This window comes from Delphinapterus leucas, chromosome 12, assembly GCF_059928025.1.
Source record: "Delphinapterus leucas isolate spDelLeu-1000000601 "Yukka" chromosome 12, BTC_Dleu_Yukka2, whole genome shotgun sequence".
Classification (NCBI taxonomy): Eukaryota; Metazoa; Chordata; class Mammalia; order Artiodactyla; family Monodontidae; genus Delphinapterus; species Delphinapterus leucas.
In genome coordinates, this window is record NC_143140.1 from 84476126 (window position 1) to 84498524 (window position 22399).

Sequence of the window (22399 nt, forward strand, 5' to 3'; positions counted from 1 at the left end):
GTGCTGTCCATGGTGGCCTATGTGGGCCTGGATCAGCATGTAGAAAAGACACTTCACTTCCTGCTTTTCCTTTCCAAGAGGTTAATACACACACCACGCTCCCCATTTCCTCTGTATTTCACTGCTTGTACTTGTGCTGATTCTAAGTAATAGTCTCTCGTGTATACACATACTCTCTTTATCTGCTTCTTTGTTCTCTCTTTCCCATCCAAGGAAAGCAAAGAACGTCCTGCCCAGCCTTCTAGGCATTCCCCCAAATAATTATTGGGACGTGGTGCATGACACTGTACTGGCTTTATAGTTGATACGAGGTTGAATGAGACATTAGCACCATATCCGCAAAACTCACCGTCTGGTAGAGCTAATGGCTTCTAAACCGAAAGCTATGGGACAAGGTAGAATGTCAGTGCCAGAGTGCGAGGCTTCTTCTCCCATATTTTCAGTTTTCAAATGAAAAAAAATGTATTAGTAGAGATTTTCAGATGTTCTATGTCATTGTTCGAGATAGTATAGAAAAAGGAAACGTTGTTAACTATAAAGAATGAGTACATATTGGTCATTAGTTTGGCTTTAGGCTTTGTTTACTTTAGGCACTGTCGTGTCTTTAGAAGCTCTGAGTATAGTAGTAGCAGAAGGCAGGAAAGGATAGAAACCAAATATGTACGCAGTGTGTAGCATGTGACTCCATGGGACCCAGGTCTGGTGGCCAAGAGGGATTTACCTGAAAGGACAGTTCATCTTGTGAGTTCTGAAGGTGGTAGCTAGGCTGTGATTTTACAGACAGATGGATGGCTGGGGGGCAGGGAAGCCAGCCTAAGAGAACCAAATGAACCTCTTTGGGAGGGTGAATGTTTGTAAAGTCTGATTCCAAGTTTGTTAAGGGCAGAACACAAGGGAAATTGCATAATGCTGAGAGACGGAGTGATGTAAATATAATGTGATGTGGTTTTAAGTGTTTTTATGACTTAATCCAATAGGTTGGGAAAGATTAAAGGCAGGTCACCTATTAAAGAATGTCGGTTAAGCTTTTTTAGAAAGGCAAACAAAACATTTTTCAAGACATTCTGCCTATTAAGCTTAGATGTGAAAGATTTATAAAAGGCAAAAACTACAATGATGCTTCATATAACCACGTCCCAGAAAATCTTGGCTCTGGTTCCAAAAATCTTGAAATAAAATGTTTTCTGGAACATTAACTGGAAGACAGCTTGCTATCACCAAATTGTTAGTCTGCGGTAGAAACGCAAAACTGCTAACAGATGCACCCTACAGATTTTTAAAATATGGAATTATTTCAGCCAGCTGCCAAACCATTGATCTATATAACTTTCTTAAACTATGAAATATGCATATAAATCTCCATAACTGTTCAACTGAGAAAAAGTGTTCCCTTTTATACCATATACTGTAAACATGTGATTTCCAAACAGCCTTGCCTCACTAGAATTAAGCTATTTAAATTAACTCAAGAGTTTATCTAAAAGTAACTGAGAATAAATTCAGTTTTTAAAAATTAGAATTTAGGTTGTAGTCCTTGACTGTGTCAGTAACTGTGTAACCTTGGATAGGTTTCTTAGCGTGCCTAAGAAATTTCCAGACTCCTTTAAGTCCATGTTTCCAGTTTGTGCACTTAAGGTCAATATAATGCACATACAATCAATGTATGTTGTTAGACTATACTTAGGAAAACTCCCCAAGTGTTCGCATTAGTTAGTTAATGAGGTTACCAGCGCACTGGGGCTCAGGTCCACTCTGTGCCCATTAAATGTTAGTCATGTTTGCTCCCAGGCAGAAGTTGAAGAGGGTGGGGAAGGTAAACAGAGGGTCTTTGGGAGTTAGACTCCACTTCTGGGCACATCTGCCAGTCAGCTCAAAGTGGGAGCATCCGCATAGACCTGCTGGACCAGCAGTGGTGGAGGGAAGCTCCGGCCTCTGCAGCAGAAGAATGCTGTTCAGGCTGAGACGCGTGATCACCCTGGGCAGTGTCATCCTGTCCCAGACACATCTCATCACATCTGAAGTTTTCAATTCAGTTCCAGTTTCCATACATTGAGGGACACATTTTGAGTGAGGGCTAATATGATCATCTTGGAGAACATTTGAGCGGTTTTCTGGCCACTGGCTTAAGTGAAGCACAGTTGAAAGATTGAGTATCCCTTGTAACACCAGAGGGCACAGATCTGGGCTTCCTGCCCTTGGAGATGTCCAAGTAGAAGTGGAAACCTCAGGAGACAGGCCCAGCCACTGGAGAGGCTGCTGGACACAGGCCACTTTCAGGGAAGTCAGACAACTCAGAGATCCAAGTAGGCATCCGTCTGATGACATGTAAGCCCCTATGGGCTTGAGATTCTGTGCTTCTAGTTCTTTTCTACTTTCCTGTAGTTGTGGTTACGCAGTGCCTCACGTGCCAGTTCCGAATTGTTTCTGGGAAATATGTGCTCTTTGAGATTGTCTCCTTCTTGTGAGTTGTATGACTCAAAACTGAAAAGTTGGTGTAATCTTGTTTGAAAAGGGCATCAATTTCAACCTGGTTCATTTCATGAGACCCATTATTATCCTTCAGGGAGGAATTTGACTGAAAGGTAGAGGGAGACGCAATGAAACTGCAGGTCCTAATCTGTGTATCTACGCTTCTCTGTGCCAAAGAGCAGAGCAATTCTTACAGGTTAAAGTGAGCTGCGGTGTCTCCTTAACTCTTGAAAAAAAAAAAATCATATAGGCAAGTTGTTAAGGAGAGACATTTTAATATATTTTGAATTTTTTAAAAAATTAGTTTATTTATTGTAAATGTAAAAGGAAAGTCCTTCCTTAGAACTTTGGGTGCAAGCCAAAAGCCCAGTGTCATTAACTGTAACTGATAAATGATGGCTAGGTTCCTGGTTCTGGTTGGTGCTGCAGTGACCTAAGATCAGATGTTTGTCCTTGTCCTTTTGAACAGGGGAAGGGATTCAGAAGCCATGGGAACGTTGTTTCCAACATGTTCCCAGGTGGAGACAACGATCCACCAGTTGCTCTGCTGGGGAGTGTTGGTCCCCTTAGCATCCACACTTTCTTCCTGGTCACACATTCCTCCTGACCCAGAATGGACAACATGCCCTTAGGAAATGAGGGAGTTGTTTTCCTGGTCACGGATGTACCTTCTTATTGCAGTTTGTAAACAGCGTTAGCTGTCGCCTTCCCCCCTAGTAGATGGTCGGGTGTTCTTAAATGCAGGCGCTTTCTCCATCACTTAGGATGCTTGTTTCAGGTGCTGTAGGATTGGCCTGAAGGCTCTTGCTTTTCTACACTAAGCCGCTGCAGAGTGCTTTGCTCTGGGAATGTCAGGTGGCCACTCCTCCGTCTTCCTCCCCTTCTCTGCCTGCCACACACCCTCTCATTTTTCCACACTGCTCACCCTCTGTCTCTCACATTGTCTCTGTCCTAATTTAGAGAAAGCCTAAAGAGCACGCAGTAGGAAACAGTGCCCAACACCCCCAGTCCCTGTGACTCTCTTTTTTCCCACCCGGTTTTCTTTAACAGCACACTTCCGTTCACTTGTCTGTTTAATTCTCTGTCTCCCGGCATGCAGGCAGCCTGAAGACAGAGACAGTGCTTTATTCAACGCCTTGTCTCCCGCTCCTAGAACAGCATGTTGGGAAGCTCGTAGTAATTATCCGAGGGAGACAGAGGAGAGAACTTGTAACGGGAGTATTCTCACAGCCCGACAGACATCTTCAGTTCTAGACTGCCCACCTTGCTGTGGACATGAACAAGCTCAGAGCTCTTATGCCAGCTCAGTGTCTCTGAGGCACCCACCCACTCCACTCCCTGGTAGGGTGCTAGGTAAGGTACAGGATGCCCAGTTAAACTGAACTTCAGGTACACAAGAAATTTTAGCATGAGTATGTCCCACGCGGTATTTGGGACGTACTCATACTCAAAATTACTTCTTGGGTATTTTCATCTGCTAAGTTCGACAACCCTACCCCCTAGGTCCCTGATATATATTGATTTGCCATAAGTTAGGATGTTTACGTGTTCTTTACAGTTTTCCTAAAAGAAATCAGCTCTAAGTCAGCCTTGCCCCAGTGTATAGCACCACTGATGGAGCCATGGTTCATTCAGAACCTTCCTTTGAGTGAAATACGTATGAAGAGTAATACGTATGCAGCCTACCCCCACCAACCTCTGCTCTTCTCCCGCTCAACAAAACACATTGAATATGAGTGATAAGGACTGTTAGAGGGATAACCTTGAATCCTTTCTGACTGATTATTTAAAACAGGTAATTCGCAGATCTGGACTTCATTATTGTAACTAAACCTAAGAAATGACTTGAGACGCCTCTATTAGCTGAGTGCAGATTTACTTTGAGGTTGAGGATGGGTGGGCTAGATTTAGTGTTAAAAAAGGAGGATTGTGGACTTTATTTTACTTCTTTGAAAGAGAAAAAAATACCTTGGACTCAAAGAGGACCTTTCTGAGGAGCTAGGGATGGCTCAGTAAAAGCTCACCTAACTGCCAGGATGGGTGTCGGTGATAGTGAGTTGACAGTTTCATTTTTACATGTAACAAGACAAAATGGGAATCCATCTAACTCCACTGGCAGGACCATTGAAATAGATGAATGAAAAGCTTTTTGACAACACAGAGGATCACATAAATGAGAAATGAGAATATCTTTTTCAGTTTCTAGTCACCACCAAATGTTTACTTGTTACTTAACTGTAAAAATTGCTTATGCAGTTTCAGAAACATCATATCAGAGGCCTGAGGCACAGTTGGAATAAACCAAAAATAAATAATATACCATAGTACCCACCGAGATAATTTTTAAATTATGACTTTGAAATGTAATTGAGTATTGGTAGAAATTTTTTTAAAGACAAACCCTAATACACTACCAAAAACTACCAAATTATAACTTGAGTTTCATTTCTTTTTCTTAAATAAGAAATAAGTGAATAGACATATTTATTTGGGTCTTTTGGTTGCAGTCAAGTATCTGTCTATCTATGGTTAGCACTTTTGAGATCCCTGAAGCATGGTTATTTTGAGTATAATGCAAACAAAAGAGTGGCATGTGAATGCCCATCTTCCTGTTGCCTGGAACCTTCTAGTTTTCTGTTATTAAAACCACTAGTCATGGGCTGCCTTCTCCCCAGTGTCATGACTCTGTACCCTGTTCCGATGTGTTGGTATAAGTCCAGCTACTACTATGTAAACCTTGGACCACTTCTCTAGAGTGACACTCGATTAAGCTTCCTGGGAGATGTTCCAAAGAGTGAGCTATAGAAAGTTTAAAAAGAAAAAATTGTAGTTTGTCATAATTCCAGAGAGAAAGAAAGCCAGAAATTTTAACAAAATTTTTGGCGAATAGATCTTCTCAAGATGATTTGCTCACATGTGCTTCGCTGGCATCGCAAACTCAGCTGTGGGTCATCGATGATGCAGAGAAGCACTTTGTCGGGCTGGGTTCAGCTTACAGGCAGAAGTTTCCTGGCATTTGACCTGCACCTAAAGCATCAATCACCACACAGCTGGAGCCCCGTTAGGTTGAAATGCAGTCCTCTGTGGAGGCAACATCACGGGGAAGAGGATGGACTTTGGTTTCAAGTGGGGGCTCCGCCTTGCAGTAGCAGCACAAGCTGAGGAGGTGACAGCCTCAGCTGCTCGTTAGGGTCGCGACAGCTGCTTGAAGGAGGGGAGAAGGACCAAGGTCCAGGCCCGCCTCACACCTGGCACCTAGCACAGGTGACACAAACCCTCATTTCCCCTTCTCCCCGCTGCAGTGAGACGGGTTGACAAGCCCGTTTGGGCTCCCTTGCCAGGGTTTACAAAGGTTCGCTGAGTTCAAGCAGTCATTGAAGGAAAAGGATAACTAGTTCAGTGCAATGTTGTCCAAAGAGGCCGGAGTATTTTCCCAGAAATTGCCAGGGAGGACACAGGCTTTTGGATGTGTTTAGTGGCAGGTGGCTTGAAAAGTAAGTAGCAGTTTCTTTTGAAGATGTAAAGAGACAACTGAATTGCAAACTCGTAAACTTGGCTATCTCAGAATGGACATCATTTTCTTGTTGTGTAATACTTTCCTGTAAATAGTTGATAGTCGGGGCTCTGCTCAGGCTGTCCTGGGGCCTGTTAGAATTTTGTTTTTAGTTCTCCTGTCTCCCAGCCAAGCCACTTATGCCAAGAACACCTAGCCCTGTCCTAACTTTCGATCAGATTTACCCTGCTTTGTACCCGTCATTGTAAACGGTGTTGGGTAAGGGCCGTTCTTCTGTGGGGGCCTCAGGGAGTTCATTTACTTTAATAGTTTCCTTACCAATTGTATACAAATGATAAAAGTACCTACAACTTGGAAGTTTTCTGTGGCCTGTTTTTCAGTGTATATGTGATTGGGGGAAAGGAGGGAGAGACTCAAAGAAAAAGAGATTATTTAGGATCAGCTTGTATTTCTGATGTTTGTATAACGACTAACTAAATGGAAGAGGTTATTTCGTCTTGAATTATTATTTGTAAAGTGGATCGAGCTTTCCTGCAATACCCATTGTAATTGTAGGGAGGGATTCATTCCCAGGGAAACGTTTCAATTTTCCAAAATGTGATGCTTGACTTTGACAAGGATCTGGCTCCTAAAAGGCCTAAAGAAATCTCGCAGGGCCTTAGAAGATGTCAGTCAAGACGATGGCCCCTGAGTTGACAGGAAGAGAGATCCATCCTAGGGAGTCCTCAGGAGTTCTTGTGTGGATCAGGGGCAGGTGGTATTTGGAGCGCCCCTAAATTGACCTGATTCATTGGTAGTGCCTAAAATCGTTTCAGAACAAAGCTTTCCAAACCAAAGTTGTAAACGTTAGGTCTGTGGCTTTTCAGACTCTGTCTGTGGGGCAGGGGCCTGCAGGGTCCTCTCAGGGATGGGGAAAAGCCAGCTTCTACTCGGCATTCCCGTGTCTCACACGATGGACTCGCACAGCTTGAGAAACAGGAGGCGGGTTACGAGCTAATACCGGGGCTCCTTGGCATTTGTGGCTCTAACGTGTCTGCTTTTAGCTGTTCCAAGCCGACTCATAGCGTGTAATAATCTGTAGTTTTACTAAGGCACAGATGTGAACAGCCTTGACTGCAGGGCGCATGCGGGGCAGTGTGTCTCAAGTGGTGAGTGAACCCTGGGCACTGCGGTCATCTGTGTCTCCACTCGGCCTTTTTCTACTCATCGCTGCATACCTGCTTTAGGGGGAAATTACAGACTATAATGGGATTTGTACTTTGGGGGCTTGCAGATAGCTGAGAGGTGCCCTCACAAATGTCTAAGGTCTTCTGTGTAAGGGCCTAGGATGCTGGACAGCTGGATGAATGGGGGTGCCATGGGCCGGGGATTATGAGACGGGTCCTGGGAGGGTCCATGTCACACCCCCTCCTGAGCGCGTGTGGGGTGCAGATGCGGTGCATATCAGCTCTCAAACACTGCACAGGAAGGGACTTTCTTATCCCACATCCTGGACTTCCGAGGAGCATGACTGTGGAAAGCCACCCATTACAAAAACTCACCTCCCTTTCTATTCAGTGCCTTCAGATCTGCCCAAGCCAAGACAGATGTTCCTGAGACTGTGTTGTGTTTGTAGAAGAATGTCTATTAGTGGTTCATTAACTTGGATCATGTTTGGAAGTCTCTGTGAGCTTGTTAAAGGAAGACACTGTGCCTTCCTGAAAACTGCTATTCTGTTAAAAAAAAAAATGCAATTCAAGTGTAGTGTTTCTCCCTCATACCAGAGTTACTACTTGAGGCGCTGAGGGGACCTCAAGCACAAGCTGATGTCGATGAGGTATGGAATAGCTGGCAGGAGCCTTAGTGTGTCCTCTCTGCTCTGTGGTTTTTAGTGTATATATGACCCCAGTTGTTGCGTTTGCTGAGCCTGCCTTCCCGATGGATGTGGAGCCGCACTTCCTGTCTTAGTCATTTTAAGAGCTCATGGGAGAGAGACTAAAATGAAGACAGAGGGACATAACTCAGATAACTTCTCCAAACAGGCATGAAAGCGTTTTCCAGCTATGCCCCGTCAAGTGCCCTTGAGGAGTAATAGTCTGTCTTTTTTGTTTTTTCTTTCTTTAATGTTGTTCACCTACCTTCCTGGTGATTCTTTGAAACAGCCAATTCCCGATTTGAAATGCTTATTCTGGGTAAGGAGATACAGTGTATGCATACCAAGTAAAGATCTGATGGAGGCACTGCTGAGCCCGCTCAGAGGGGCAGCGTGTGCCGAAGGCCAGGCGTGGGCCCGGGTGTGTTCTTCCTGGCTGCCTGGCCCCTGCAGCCCCAGGGCCTTGCTCCGCCCAGGGCTTGCTGTCCCTCGGAGCTGGGAGTGGGTGTCCCTGTCCTGAGAATTCCCATGGTCATCTTTCCTGGGGGTCGTAGGTTCTGGCATCCAAGAAAAGTGAGTGCCTTGTCATCTCCTTGACTAAGTCCCGTCAATTCTCTGCCACTAATCCAGTTTGCAAATTGAAAAAAAAAAAAGAAAAGAAAAGCATCTGCTCAACTGGGTGGCCATCCAGTCTGTCCAATTGGGAAGACAGCTGAGGATACCAGATTGAATTTGCTTTAAGCAAACTGGGTATATGAAAATCGAAAATTTAAAAAGTGGATGATTGTTCACTTTTCAAAAGTTCCTTTACCGTACAAAAGAGATGAACAGGAGGATTTCTTTAAACAGCAAGTTCTTCCAGTACTCTAAAAATAAGATGTAATTAAGGTCCTTTGTTTCTAGAGCATACTTTATGCATAAAGGTGGTGTGCCAGTAAAAAATACTGAAAATCTTTTAAAATTAACTTTTTAAATTACTAAAAATTTTTATCTGATGGGTTCCATTTTACTGAATACATACATGTTAATAGTTTGCGCTCCAGGTGGGGGGAGGGGAAGAATGCACCCTACTATGGATAGTTTGAACATAACAATTTTAAAACTGAGGGCAGTGCGTCATGTGACCTGCCACTCATTAATCTTCCAGTATCTGTTCTTGGAAACCCAAAGTCAAACCTTTTAACCTTTAAGCTAGACGGAGAGCTGTCTTGAGCAAGCTCTCATGTAAAATTCATGAGCTCTTAGCCTCAGCCCCCAGCCTAAGGACCTGCAAGAGTCGAGGTGATTCCACTGGCCGCAGAATGAATGTCATAGGCTGTTTTATACAAGTTGTTTGGGAGGATTGAGGGTTTAGCTGGGTAGACTTTATACTTCCAGGATGGCTGTACGGGGTTATTCCTCTTCCGTTCATGCAGACCTTCATTCAGCGTTGAACGTCCGTTCAGAAGCCCCGTGCCAAGCGGCAAAGACAGGCCTTGGCCTCGCTCTCCTGGAGCGCAGGCTGGTCCTCTGGCCCTCACAGCCGCAGCCTGCTGTAAGGTCCCAGAACGGCCCCTTTGATAACCTGTTCTTTTCCTCTTTCTCTTTCCGCTACTTGTCACCTCTCCTACCCGCCTGCCCCGAAGTTCAGGGTGTCAGGGTGTCAACGTCCAGACTTGTCAGGCCACATGTGAGTTGTTAACAGAAACTGGTTTTGTTTTTCTTGTACCTCAACAAGGGCATAAGCTTTGACTTTAAAAAATATAAAGCACCGATTCCTTGTTGCTCGTGGCGATTCTCTCATCCGAATAGGAGTGGCCCAGAGAGAGAAGTGTCGGCAGGTGGAACAAGAAGGGGGAGGCTCGTTGGGCTTTTGGGAGCAGAGTGGAGAAAGGAAGGGTCCTGACTCTGTAACGGCCAGAGTGGTGTGGAGTGTGTAGTCCATAGAGTCACTGACACCTCCATGAGCGAGGCGAGGGTTGTGGGCCTATTTCATTCACTTTTTCAATCCGTCATGGAGGCGCTCATATTCCAGGAAAGGAGGGAGAAGATGAGGATGAAAAGAAGGCCCTCCCGGGGGTGTGGACCAACGGGGGCCTAGGGACAGGGCCTCAACTAATGCAGGAGGCCTTGCAAGGAGGCCGCCATCAAGTAGAGCGTCTTCAGTGGCTGACTGAGCACCGTCAGGTTAGAGAAGGGAGCATTCCACGAAGAGGGAATGGCAAACGTCAGCCTCACTCCTAAAACCTAAGTATCAGCCAGCATCTCTGCTCTCCCCTTGTGTCGCCAGGGCCCCTGAGAACACGGCTGGCAAAGGGGAGTCTCCAGACCTCCTGCCTCCTCTGTGATGCCCACTTCCCATGCAGCCCCTCACATACTCCCCACAGGTAGCCTTGGTGGTGGGTAGTAATCTGCATCTTACAGTTGAGGAAACTCACAGTAGCTAAGGAACTTGCCCAGGGATTGCATATCCAGTAAAGAGCAACTTCAGAGCCGCCAGGCCACCGATGGGTCCGGTTCCAAAGGGCACACTTTTAGCCAGAATGCCGAACTGCCTTGCCCTAAATGAGCTCGCTGGAGGGCTCTGCCGGACCCTGAGACCCTGTGCCTCCCGCCCACCAGCGCCCATGAGGTTGGATCTCAGCACCTGTGGCGACAGCTCAGTCCATCATGGACCAGAAATCTCTGTTACATTTGGATCGTTCAAAAGTCTATATTATATTTGGATCATTCATGCCAAGCGGCATAATTTTCCAGGATTTAGCATCTGAGAGATTTGAATTAAATGAATAAAGGACACTGTAGGGCATACGGTGCATGGTAGGACAAGAAATCTGAGCATTAGCTAGGTTCCCAGTCTTTGTGCACCCGTGGGCAAGCCTGAAACCTCTGAGCTTCAGATTTCTAATGTTTAAGAGGAGAATTTTGTGCCCTGCAATCCCCAAGGTCTGTTTTAGCACTAATGTATATGACCCTGCTTTCTATTATGTTGGAATTACGTAGCTTCTTTGGGGAATCCAAAAAAGGGTATGCACCGTACACGTGTAGGCGTGACGCAGGAAACAAAACGTGATCTCCGTTTAATAGAGGAGCCCTGGGTATCCCCCATCGTAGAAAGGAACTTCCGTAATAGGAAATAGTTCCTTTTCTTTTATTTCAATTACTCTTACACCTGATTCGTGGGAAGACCTGACTTCATACTGTTCTAATCTAATGGGACATGGCTGCACACATTTTAAGTAGGTTTTTGTAGAACAATAAAACATTTAGCAAATTATGTTAGAACGCGTCTGCACACGCTGCTACTTTTAGATCTGTGCCAGCCATACTACTCCCATATGGGCTGACCGAGTGGGTCAGCTGGACGAGGCAGATGGGGGCCTGGCATCCAGGAATAACTCTGGCACCTTCCCTTCAGCATGGCAAGGCAGGCTGGCTGAGGCTTGGATCTGAAAGTCTTTTGAAAGGACCTGGTTTTTCTTGGTATGGCGCCATCTCCTCGCTATGTAGCCCACTGGTAGTTAATCCAATAGCATCAGTGCCGGGACAGACCATACCCAGGGTAGGTTTCCTTTCCCCTGGCTTCGCAATCACACGCCTCCTCCTTTTGTGGAGGACAGGAGACAGGATGGTGAATTCCAGTCGGTCAGCTTGGCCGATCACTGGCTACTCTGATGAGACTTTTACTGGGGCAAGAAATGAAGATCAATTATCAAGGGGTCAGAGCCTCTCTGTAGACTTTGTCTCTTTCTCAACTGTAATTTAGGAGTGATTCTATAGGCTGTAGGTAATTTTCAGTCTGCTAATAGGTTATTTGGAAATCAGATCACATTTACTTAAGGAGGAAGAACGGGAAAGAGACCACAGAAGTCTCTAGGCTGTGACTGACGTTAACCTAATACCTGTTTCTCCCTGCTGTTGGTTCACCTGTGGTCATTCCTGCCTGTCCTTATTCCCTCCTCCTTCTGCGGCCCTGCGTTCATGGAAGCCTGGCCGCTGGTTCTGGAGCCAGGTTTCCACGGGTAAGAAGGGTGTGGCTGCTTTGGAAGCAGCTGGACCTCCCCTGCGGTGCTGTCCCCTGCCGGCCCCTCGGCAGCCGTGGGGCCCACGGGTCCCGGTACGGGGTGACCATTCTTGTGTGTGTAGCCCAGGGATGTGCGAGGAAAGGCAGATAATTTGGGTGTGAGGCACACTTAACCTGAAAGCCAGTCTCAGCCACTTTCTAGCTGTGTCGTCTTTCCCAGGTTATTTAACCTCTTTGAACCTCATTTTCTCACGTGCAACGTGAAGTTAATGAATCTGTCTACTTGGCAGGGCTGTTTGCGTAGGTTAAGTGAGACGTGTACGTCAGTGACCTGGAACCAGTGGGACCCCCCCAGTGAGTTACAGTTGGATGCGGGGCCCCCCGAAGTCAATTCGCCTTCATTGTGCCCATTTTATAAAAGAATAACTGCATTTCAAAATTAAGGAGAGTTGCAGCAAATACTTCATTCAGGTGTTACTTCTACCTCCGGGCACTGCTACCTCTCAGTTTACTTAAAAAAATTTTTTTCGTACCATGTTCTCGTTGACAAATGCCGTGTTTGGCCTCCTACTCTTCATTTACTATGAAATTATAGCCCATATTATGGGCAGCCGTGCAGCGCGCTGATCACTGCTAACAGAGTGATCCCTGAAGAAGCGAGAATGCTCTTCACAAAACCTCTCTATTTAAGGAGTTTGGAACAAGCCGTCCTGCCCACAGCGCCACTCGGTGGCAAGTCTCGGGGCGGGGTGGGGGGGGAGGAGCGGCGGTGTCTGTCTTTGTGACCAGGCTGTAGACGCAGAAGCTCGTTTTGGATTCGCCATGTAAAGATGGGACTCCACAGCACGCGCAGACGCTTCTGCCCTGTGGCCCAGCGCGTACCGCGATGAGCTGGAGCTGGGGAACCGCAGCTGCCGCGGCTTTGAGCCCTTTCTCTGCTCTTTGCTGGGTGCCTTGTAACACGGGGCAAGGCGTTTCCTCCAACCCAGCTTCTTTGTGGAGGAAGTTAGGTCTAGTTTGCAGGGTGTTCTTTATAAGACACTCAATCTATGAGGGGTAAGAGTAAGAACAAAACAATGCAGAAGAGATGCATTATAGTAAGTAGTGAATTCATCGATATTCAGTGTTACCAGCCAGGGGTGGCACATAGAGGAGAAGGGGCTGGTCTTTCTCCTGCCCAGTGACTCGGTGACCCGCATACCCATGTAACGCCAGGTAGGTCCCCTAACCCTCAAACCTTAGCCGCCTCTCATGTCAGCAGGGTCCCCATTGTAAGTTCATGCTAGAGAGTTCATACATGTGAAGGGACTTTGAAAAACTAAAGTGCTGTCCAAACGTGAGCTGTGTGACTGTCATCTCCAGCCCTCTGTACTGTTACTTGCACGAGAACTTGATGTTTCCGTCTTAATGTCCCCCTTCTCCAGTGACGGAGCGGTTTACCGTACGTGCTCCTGTAGTGATTCCATCAGGCACTTAGGATATACGCTATCACAGCCCAGAAAGCCACGGTCGTAAAAATACTTGCCAGAATTCCATAATAAATTTTACTTACTGTTTGTTTATTTCGAGTTCATTTGTCAAGACAGCAATCTTTATTTCTCTTACTTGGCGACGAAGAAACCCAGAAATTTAGTCTGTGTTGATAAACGTGCATGTGTTACTAGATCATTCTCATGGACCCCCACCACACGATTTGAGTAAACTTGTGTCTTTTCCCTTTTGTCCCCCGTTGTGGTCTCTGTGCCTTTTATCCCATGAATGCTGGTTTACTCTGGACAGCAACCCTACTGTGTTACAGCAAATCTTATCCAGATTTAAGAAAATGGCTCTGTCCCTTTAGCATTGTAGCTTATTTTCATTGTCATTTTCTTTCTTGAGTAGCTTTTGTGTCAGCATTTGAAGGATAAACTCATTAGCAAAGCACTTAGAATAATCCAAGTAATAGATGATATCTTGGTGCCAGTTTCGTTTTGTGTGAATCATTCACACATTTCACAAAGTTGTGTCTCCCCTTATGCCAAAGCCACAGTAGAAAGATGAAAAAAAAATAAGCTTTTTTTTGCCACACATGACAGCCATGATGCCTTAATATATTTATATACATATATAATATAATAATGACACAATATAGTAGTATGATATGATATAAATAATAAACGGTTGTTTCAGCATCATCAAAGTTTTACCAGCCTCCGAAGCATAAAGATCAAATCAGAATTGCTAAAGTTTTTCAATTGTTGAAGCTTATCATTTTGTGACTAATGGGAACTAATGGCCCGAAATTTCCAAATATTGAACCAAATTCCTGGTTGTACCTGTGACAGCTGTGAACTTTACAGTCCCAATTCTTTATCATTTTAACAAGGCATGTTGAAGTAGTTTGCATAGTGGTTAAACGCCTCAGTTTTAGGGTCACACTTCCTGTGTCTAGGTCCCGTCTCTGCTTACCGGTTTGTGTGTCTTTGTAAAGTTATTTGAAGTAATTACTTAAACTAGTCCAACTAGTTGGATCTTAGGGCTAGGTACTGTGCTCTTACAGATTGCATCCATGTTGTTATACTTATTAATGGATCTTTCAACTTTTACATAATTATTTCTTAATTTAAGGAAACCAGTAGCTACCCGAAATAAAGAGACAATTCTTAGATCTTAAGACACCGAAAGATGTGGAAATGTGTATTTTCAGAATTTTACACCCATAGAGCTTAATCACATCATCATTTAAGAAGATTTTTATTGACTTCAGATGCTAATAGATATGTCGCGACTTCTCTGGTAGTTCAGCTGGTTCTCATCACCAATCTAAACTAGGATGGAAGGCACCCCAGGCGCAGGGATTTTGTAAGCCTAACCATTGCCACAGTCAGAAATGGTTCTACCTGGTTGCGTTCTCTAAGGAGCTACGAAGGCGGGACCACATGGACCCATTAAAAGTTAGTCGGTGGCTTTCTTTTTAGACCTCATCCACTGAAGTCCTCAGTGTATACGTGGAGGAACCAAGGCCCAGCAAGGTTAGGTGATGTGTGAGTTACTGGCAGAATCTCGCCTGGAGCCTAGGCATGCTGACCCCCAAGACAGGGGTCTCTCCTGACCCATTCCCCCACGAGGAGAGCGATGAACACTCCGGTTCTTCCTTTTCCACTGGAGGAAGACATGGCATTTTTTTTTTTTTTTTTTTTTTTTTGCAGTACGCGGGCCTCTCACTGCTGTGGCCTCTCCCGTTGCGGAGCACAGGCTCCGGACACGCAGGCCCAGCGGCCATGGCTCACGGGCCCAGCCGCTCCGTGGCATGTGGGATCTTCCCAGACCGGGGCACGAACCCGCGTCCCCTGCATCGGCAGGCGGACTCTCAACCACTGCGCCACCAGGGAAGCCCAGACATGGCATTTTAGAGCACAGAAATTCATCAAACATTGAAACATTTGCTGTTGTATTCACACCGTCTCTTCTTTAGGAATTATCTTGGAAAAAAAAACTAGGAAAAGTTATTCCATTGACCAGTGATGACCAGTTATTGTTCCTTTTGTCAACAGGCAAGATGATGAATGAAGTTCTGGCAGCTTCCTGTGTCCCAGGCCTTGTAGACATAGATGAGACGTGCTTCAAAGTTCCAATGTGCATCACATCGGATCTTGTTTAAGGAAGCGTTAAAAGGAACCCGCCGTTACCTATTGAAGGCTCTGTGCTCTCAGACATTGTTTCTGATTGAATCCAGAGGTTGCAAGCATGCCTGCCTGTATTACCTGTTGGAGCAGGTTTAATTTTATAAATTTTAAACACAAACTCTATGAGTTTCTAGTCCATAATTGTTCTTTTTGAGGATCCACTCAGACGAACAGTATTGCATCTGTAAGAGATACACACTTCCACAGGACCAGAATTTTTTTTGGAATGTAAATGGCAAAAAACTCCAGCTGTAGCATCATCCTGTACCAGTGATGAAAAGGACAGATTGCAAGGAAACCGTTCGGGGGGAAATGTCATGTTGTGTTGGAACTACAGATTACTAGAACCATAGCTTTAGCAAAGCGAGGCTTTTTTCCTTGAACGTGACATGCATAAACTGTAGTTCTTGACTGGTGGCTTCAATCCATCATTATTAGTCATCTCCCTGGACAATCTCAAACGTTGAAAGCCTTCACCTTTCATTAAAAAAGAAACAAATGCAGCTTTGAGAAAACCCAGGTTCAATGTAGCCTTCCAAGTATCTCACTTCAGCCTTCGTGTCCTGGTCGTACAAACAGCGGGTACCTGGTGGCAGACGAGAAGCCTAGTGGGAGAGGAAGGAAGGGACAGTAAGTGGGTATATCACATTGTATCGTCAACATACTTTATAAGTACGTTTCTTGTTCGCTTCTTATTCAGGCAGAGATTAGAAAAGTTTGTTGCAAGTATCCAGACCAGGATTTGTGTTTCAGAAATTATCAGTGTTCACAGTACCTGCAGGGAAAAGAAACCAAACTCAAATATGAGCACTCTTTACGCTTAAAAGAATATTTTTATCATTCTTTTATTTGTTTTGGCTCTGTCACTAATTAAAGTGCTTGGAATGCTGTGGTCTGTGGTCTCTTGACATTTAATCAATGAGAACCTAACACCGTCGCAGCGTGCTGCCGCTTGGGACATTCATAATAAAAATTGAAACGAATTTTGGTTGATAGTCATTTATTTTGCTTTGTAGCTTAGCGCATCTTTTGTGGTTCACCTTTGCCTATCAGCCAAGCGATTTGTATGGCCATATGTCTAGACATAGAGATATATACATAGTTAAGGCCTTTCACAGTCTCTCATCGAATCACTGTCGTTTTCTAGATGTGAACAACTACTCTTTATTTGTTGAATGCATTTCGATTATGCATTCTACAACACGGATTAAAAATAGTTCTTGAGGATTCTGCCTTGGCTTTCTTCAGTTTCTGATCATACCGTATTTTCTATTAGATTCATTATAATATCATTATAATATATTTTGATATTTTCTATTAAATAAGTAGAAAATTGGAGAAGGCTGTGGGCAATCTGGTTCCAGCTCTGGGCCTTTCAATCACATCTTTCTTGTTTGGTTCCGCCCCGTGTGTTGTGTGTTGGAGTATATTTTTATGTATTCCACAGTACTGTCCTAAGAAATTAAAAAACTCCAAAGAAACCCAACACGTGAGCCTGTGTAGAAAACGTAGACCTTGCTTGACACTCTTACTGCATTTGATATGGAAATAAGAAAAGAGCCCTTTCCCTCTATTCTTTTGTAACTAAACCTGCAATTGGCAGATACACCACTCATCCAGCTCCCAGCTCCCACCCCACTGGCATCCCCCAAAAAAGGAACAGCATGGATTTGGGGATCAACATAGACATCCTAGTACATCTATGAGCAGATGACTTTGGAACTCTTCAATTAGGGGAAAGAAAACCTAATAGGAGGTTCTGGGTTCTTTTCAGTGGACGGGTGGCAGGAGAAAGAATAGAATAGTGAACAAACTTAACGATAGGATCACCCCTTTAGACTGAGCTGTGTACAGTGTTAGCACTTAGCCGGAGGTGCATTTCTGTGATCGGGTGTACACCCAGGGCCCATCTGTTAGAAGAGTAGTCCTTTTAAAGTCCCAAGGCACCATGATAAGGGCAGGGGTTGATGCTTTTGTCTCCTGGACGAATCCCCTTTTCCAAAGCCTCTGCTACCTTCTCTCTGCCTGAGCATCTGGACAAGCTCTCTTTGTGAATCAGCATGAATATTTAACAGTGCACACTCCATCCCTGCCTTCAGTCTGTGGCAAAGGAAAGCTTTCAAAAGTCACCATTCTCTAGGGACTTAAAACATTTTGAGCTGGTTTTAAAGACGGTATTAGGTGACTTTGACAAACTGAAGCTATTCGGCGTTTACACAATTAGAAAGAATCCTTGATGTGGGTTGTTTGGTTTTATACTTGAATTCTAATACTGAGATGTCATTTAAATGAGATGGGTGGTCTTAAGCAATGTCTTTGTGGTTGATAAATTCTTCAGAGAGGAAAAAGAAAACAATCTAAACATCTGTTTCAGAATGGTCCCCGCGTAGGAATTACACATAGACGATTACTTATATTCAAAGCAGTTTGTGTTTTAAATGATTGAAGAACATAAGTAGTTAAAATGGTTGAGTTTGATTGTTTAGAAGAAAGTCTCTCTCCGTTCATTTTAGTAATTTTCCTAAATTTGCTATTTCTGCATCCATTTGTTAAAATTGGGGAATATTCCACACTTCCGTGGATGGCATCAAATCCCATCCTTTTTATGGCTGGGCTTTCATTCAGGGGACTGCTTCAAGATTACCAGGAAAGGAACCTGGCACAGTATTTAGACTGGGGCATATTTACTGTTTTATAGATACTTACTTCACCCTTTAGCATCTGTGAGGAATGTTATGTTTACTTCTCTTATTTCTTCTGAGGTATACATCTCTTTCAAAACATGTTTTTAAATATCACAGAAAAAGACTCTACCCATGGGCTATCAGGAAATGAGATGGAATTCCCTGGCAGTCCAATGGTTAGGACTCTGGGCTCTCACTGCTGAGGGCTCAGGTTCGATCCCTGGTGGAGGAACTAAGATCCCACAAGCCATGCAGTGCAGCCAAAAAAAAAAAAAAAAAAAAAAAAGGAAATGAAATGAAGCTCATTTTCACATTCTTGTGTTATTGCAAAAATAAATTATTTTTTAATCCAAAAATATACAAACAAATCAAATACAGACAGTTTAGCAAAGAAAATTGTAAACTAGAAAAAATATATATATATGTTACTATCTAAACTCTTTATATACAGGCCCAAGTACAATACTCAGTTATATTTTTCTAAAAAGATGTAACACTCATAATATTTTTTATAAGGATAAATTTTTATAGTAAAATATATGAAATAAGACAAGTGAACTCAAAAGTAATTGAATAAAAAATTATTTTACAATAAAGACTAAATTATAACATGACCAAAGGAAAATGATAAAATAGCCTATTAAACGTATTTGATTAAAAGTAAGGAAACACTAGAGTAGTTCTAAGAAGGCAAGGATTTTCACTGCCATGACATTCATAATATTAATACAAATTTTAAAATCCACCAAAGGATCTGCAGCCTGGAAATAAACGCGGCTTTCAGCTGGCTGAGACTAACGCTTGCATGGCTGGGAAAGAACCTAATACACCTTTTATAATTTTGCCTGGATGATCATGGGTGAGAAAACTATTCTCGAGTAGAAGCAATTGCTATTCCAAAGATTTAAAGAAAAACTAGATGAAGACCAAGCCAAGTTCTCATTTTATATCATCTTAAAGGATCCCCCTGAAAGAGTTGCATGAGTATTTACAAGTCCCCCGCACAACGTCCAGCAAACAAAGAGCCACAACAGACACACTCAGTGGGCGCCTCCCTCCTTCTCACTGCATCATTCCTGTCCTTTCACTACTGACAGGAAAAAGAAAAAAGCTAAGGAGGAAAGAAAGTCAGTTTTGCCAGAAATGTCCATGTCATCAAGAGTTTTACTTTGCCTGTGTAGACGTAAGCACATGTACACACTTCGCGGGCCTGGAGGCCATGGCAGGGCGACCCGGATCCACCGAGGTCACAGAGAAGCAAAACTTCCCAAGACGAGGCCTGGCCGGGGACTCCCAGGAGACCCCGGGCAAGGAGAGGACATGCTGGGGTCCTGCCGCTAGAGCTGGTGGGGAGATGCCTCCCCAGGACGTGACCACCAGCACTAGAGATGGAGGCCCTCACCTGTGTGCCTAGGCCGGACCCCAGTGAGGCCCTGACTCCTTCACACTATCTGACTCCAACCCCAAAGTTTGGCTTTTTACTAGAATGTGATACATTCGTCTCCAAATACCAATACTCCTTTGTGTGTCCAACACATATTTATTTAGTGCTTACTAAATGCGCAGGACTGGTTTGAGATCAGAGGTAAAGCAATGAGTGAAAATGATGCTTGTGCACATCACTCAGATCTGCATGTTAGAAAGGAAGAAGGTGTGCATTGTGTATTAAACAGTAGCTGAATGCAAAAGAGGCTCACGTGGGCAGGTATCAACCAAGTTTCCCTAAAAATGACTAGCTTTTTATTAGCTCAAGTTTCCACTGTAGGAAAAAGAAAACAGTTCTTACAGTTTATCTTTTTGCTGTTTTCTAGCCAGTGATCAGTTTATTGTTTATTTGGTTTTAAGAATCTTGGCATTATATTTACTTACAACAGCGAACCATCCCTATAGTCAAAAGTATAATATTTCTAAGGACTTATCTAATTTCCGTGGCCTGGCAGCAAAGTTCCCTGGAGAGAGATTTTTGCAAATAGGTTCTCTGATTGGACATTCCTCGCAACAGATCCTAAACAGGACCCCTCTTTTTTGAAATCCCTAAACTTTAGCAAAGAAACAAGTGCCACCATCCATGATATATATGGTCGTTAAATTTGACACAAGAAGTGACAGGTTTCAGCTGTAAGTGGATGGAGGGAAAAACTCAAACTACTCTCAGGCATGGTGACTTTGGCTTTACAAAATGACTTTGGAAAACCATAAATAGAACAGGAGAAGCTATTTCTATTATTAAACCATTCGAATTCAGAGTTTCTTGAGAGATCTCTCATTTCCAAAATATATGTGTATTTAATGGAAGAAGGACAGACTAAAATGAGAGGGTGGATGGAATACATGGAAAGTTATTCTTCGCCCTTATTTTTCCTGGAGTGAGTCTGATTTTCCTGGAGCCATCTCAGCAGTACAGAAACAACAAGGCTGGTTTTCCCAGGTCCTTGTCACAGTAAACAGATGCATAGAAGTAGGTTGACTCAATGTGTTTAGTCTAGTTATAGCATGCTTAGGAAGACAGGACTATTAAATACAAAAGAGGAAAATAAAAACAATAGAAAACCAGTGAATTGTGGATTTCATTATCATTAGCTCCTATCTTTGTCTGAGGTAGAAGGATGCATCAGATCTAAGTACAAGAATTTACCTAACTGGATTATAAGATTTGTGATGTGCAGGTTTGCTTTGGAAATCCAAGGATTTCCATTCAGTGACGAACACTATAGACCCATGCAGGCAATACATGTTACTTAAAACAGAGAATTAACTCTAGCAAGTATAAGCATGACCACCACCAAATCATCTGCTAATTATCCTTTCTTGGACTTCAGCCAAGACATAAGCAGTAACGTTTCATTCAACTAAAATTCTATTTACAGTCGAACTAAAAGCAGTAATTCCTCAGGATGCTTAACTGGACCATCAAAGTTTTCAAACAGGTTCTGCAAGATGGCATCAAAATAAACTCTTATTTCCTAGCATAGTAGGGGGTTGAGGCTTTTCCAATGAACTCCTATTTTTAAGGAATTCGAATATATTTCTTATATGCACTAACACAAATGCCCTACTGGCTGTAATCCTACTGTCTTTGCTGTTGCAAAAGGCCGTCAGAAGGCTCCTTACCACTCTGGAGGCCATGGCAGTGCCAGCCACAGAGCCTGCTGTACTAAAGACTAGCTTCTAACATGAATAAACATGAACTAAAGAGTCACTTTCCTCCCGAGAAGGAAGCAAAAAGGAACCCCAATTAAAAGAAGAGATTTACATAGTGCATTTTTATTCAGCCCTTAACCATGGAGTCACTAAAAACCAGCATCCTATTGCAATCCTTGGTGCTTGCATTAAGTCAGTTTCTTCTCTTATCAAATTTCTTCCATTGCCTTTAGAGAAAACAGATTCCCTTATTCTGGTGTGTCTCCTCAGCTACGCTCAGCTCAGTCTTCAGTTTGCTCCATTTTATTCTTTGCTTGAGTTGCACGTGGCTTGTTTGGCAAATACTTGCAGCTGAAGATGCTTCCAGGCGCTCACACGGTCGTTCCCAACCTTGTCTGCACATGAAAATCACCTGGGCAGCATCTTTCCCAAGAGATTGTGATTTCTAGGGTGTGCCCTGGGTGTTGGGAGTTTTAAAAGCTCTCCAGGGGATCCTACTATGCAGAAGTTTGGGAACTGCTGGGCTAGAGGGAAGAAAGGAAAGGTTTGGTGAGCCTGAGGAGTCCTAGCCCTGCCTCCTGTTTGTTGTGTGATTTGGGGTAAGTTACTTCACCTCGAGGAGCCCTGATTTCCTGTCTGTAGAGCAGAGATACTCATGCAGGCAATTTTCTCAACTGTGTAGTGAGAATATCATGTACGTTACATGATCGGTGACAGCGCGGGTGATGTGTTTGGCACAGGAAGTGGTGGCTGCCGTGATTTATCCCGAGGGTAAAATAACGTTTAGTCCATTCCAAAGACAAGGAAATGCACTGTGGGTGATTAGGTGATGGGCTTAATGAAAGTGAAAATCGGTAGGGTGACAACCAGGCTTGCTGCCGCGTGGGATGCCTTTTTTACCCCCTGACAATTGAATTGTTCATCTATTGCTAGCTTGTTGGAGAGAATGATACAATGTTATACTCAGAGATAAGGCTATTGTGTTTATCTGTTTTCCCAGGGTGGGGTGAATCTACCCAGTTCTTTGTGAACAGGATCTGGTTGGCAGGTCAATCTGAAAAACTGGGAAGT

At 43.9% G+C, this 22399-nt stretch overlaps 1 protein-coding gene across 6 annotated transcripts in view; it reads left to right on the plus strand.

Moving 5' to 3' along the window:
- Positions 1 to 22399, plus strand: part of SCAF8 (SR-related CTD associated factor 8) — a 201047-nt gene that overhangs the window by 119749 nt on the left and 58899 nt on the right. Inside the window, exon 21 of one of the 6 annotated variants that reach the window (XM_022559974.3) lies at positions 15372 to 16395. The exons of the other annotated variants lie outside the window; for them this stretch is intronic. The gene's annotated coding sequence lies outside the window, so the exon portion shown is untranslated. Of the gene's footprint in view, positions 1 to 15371; positions 16396 to 22399 lie in introns of those variants that run through there. 6 annotated transcript variants of the gene reach the window in all.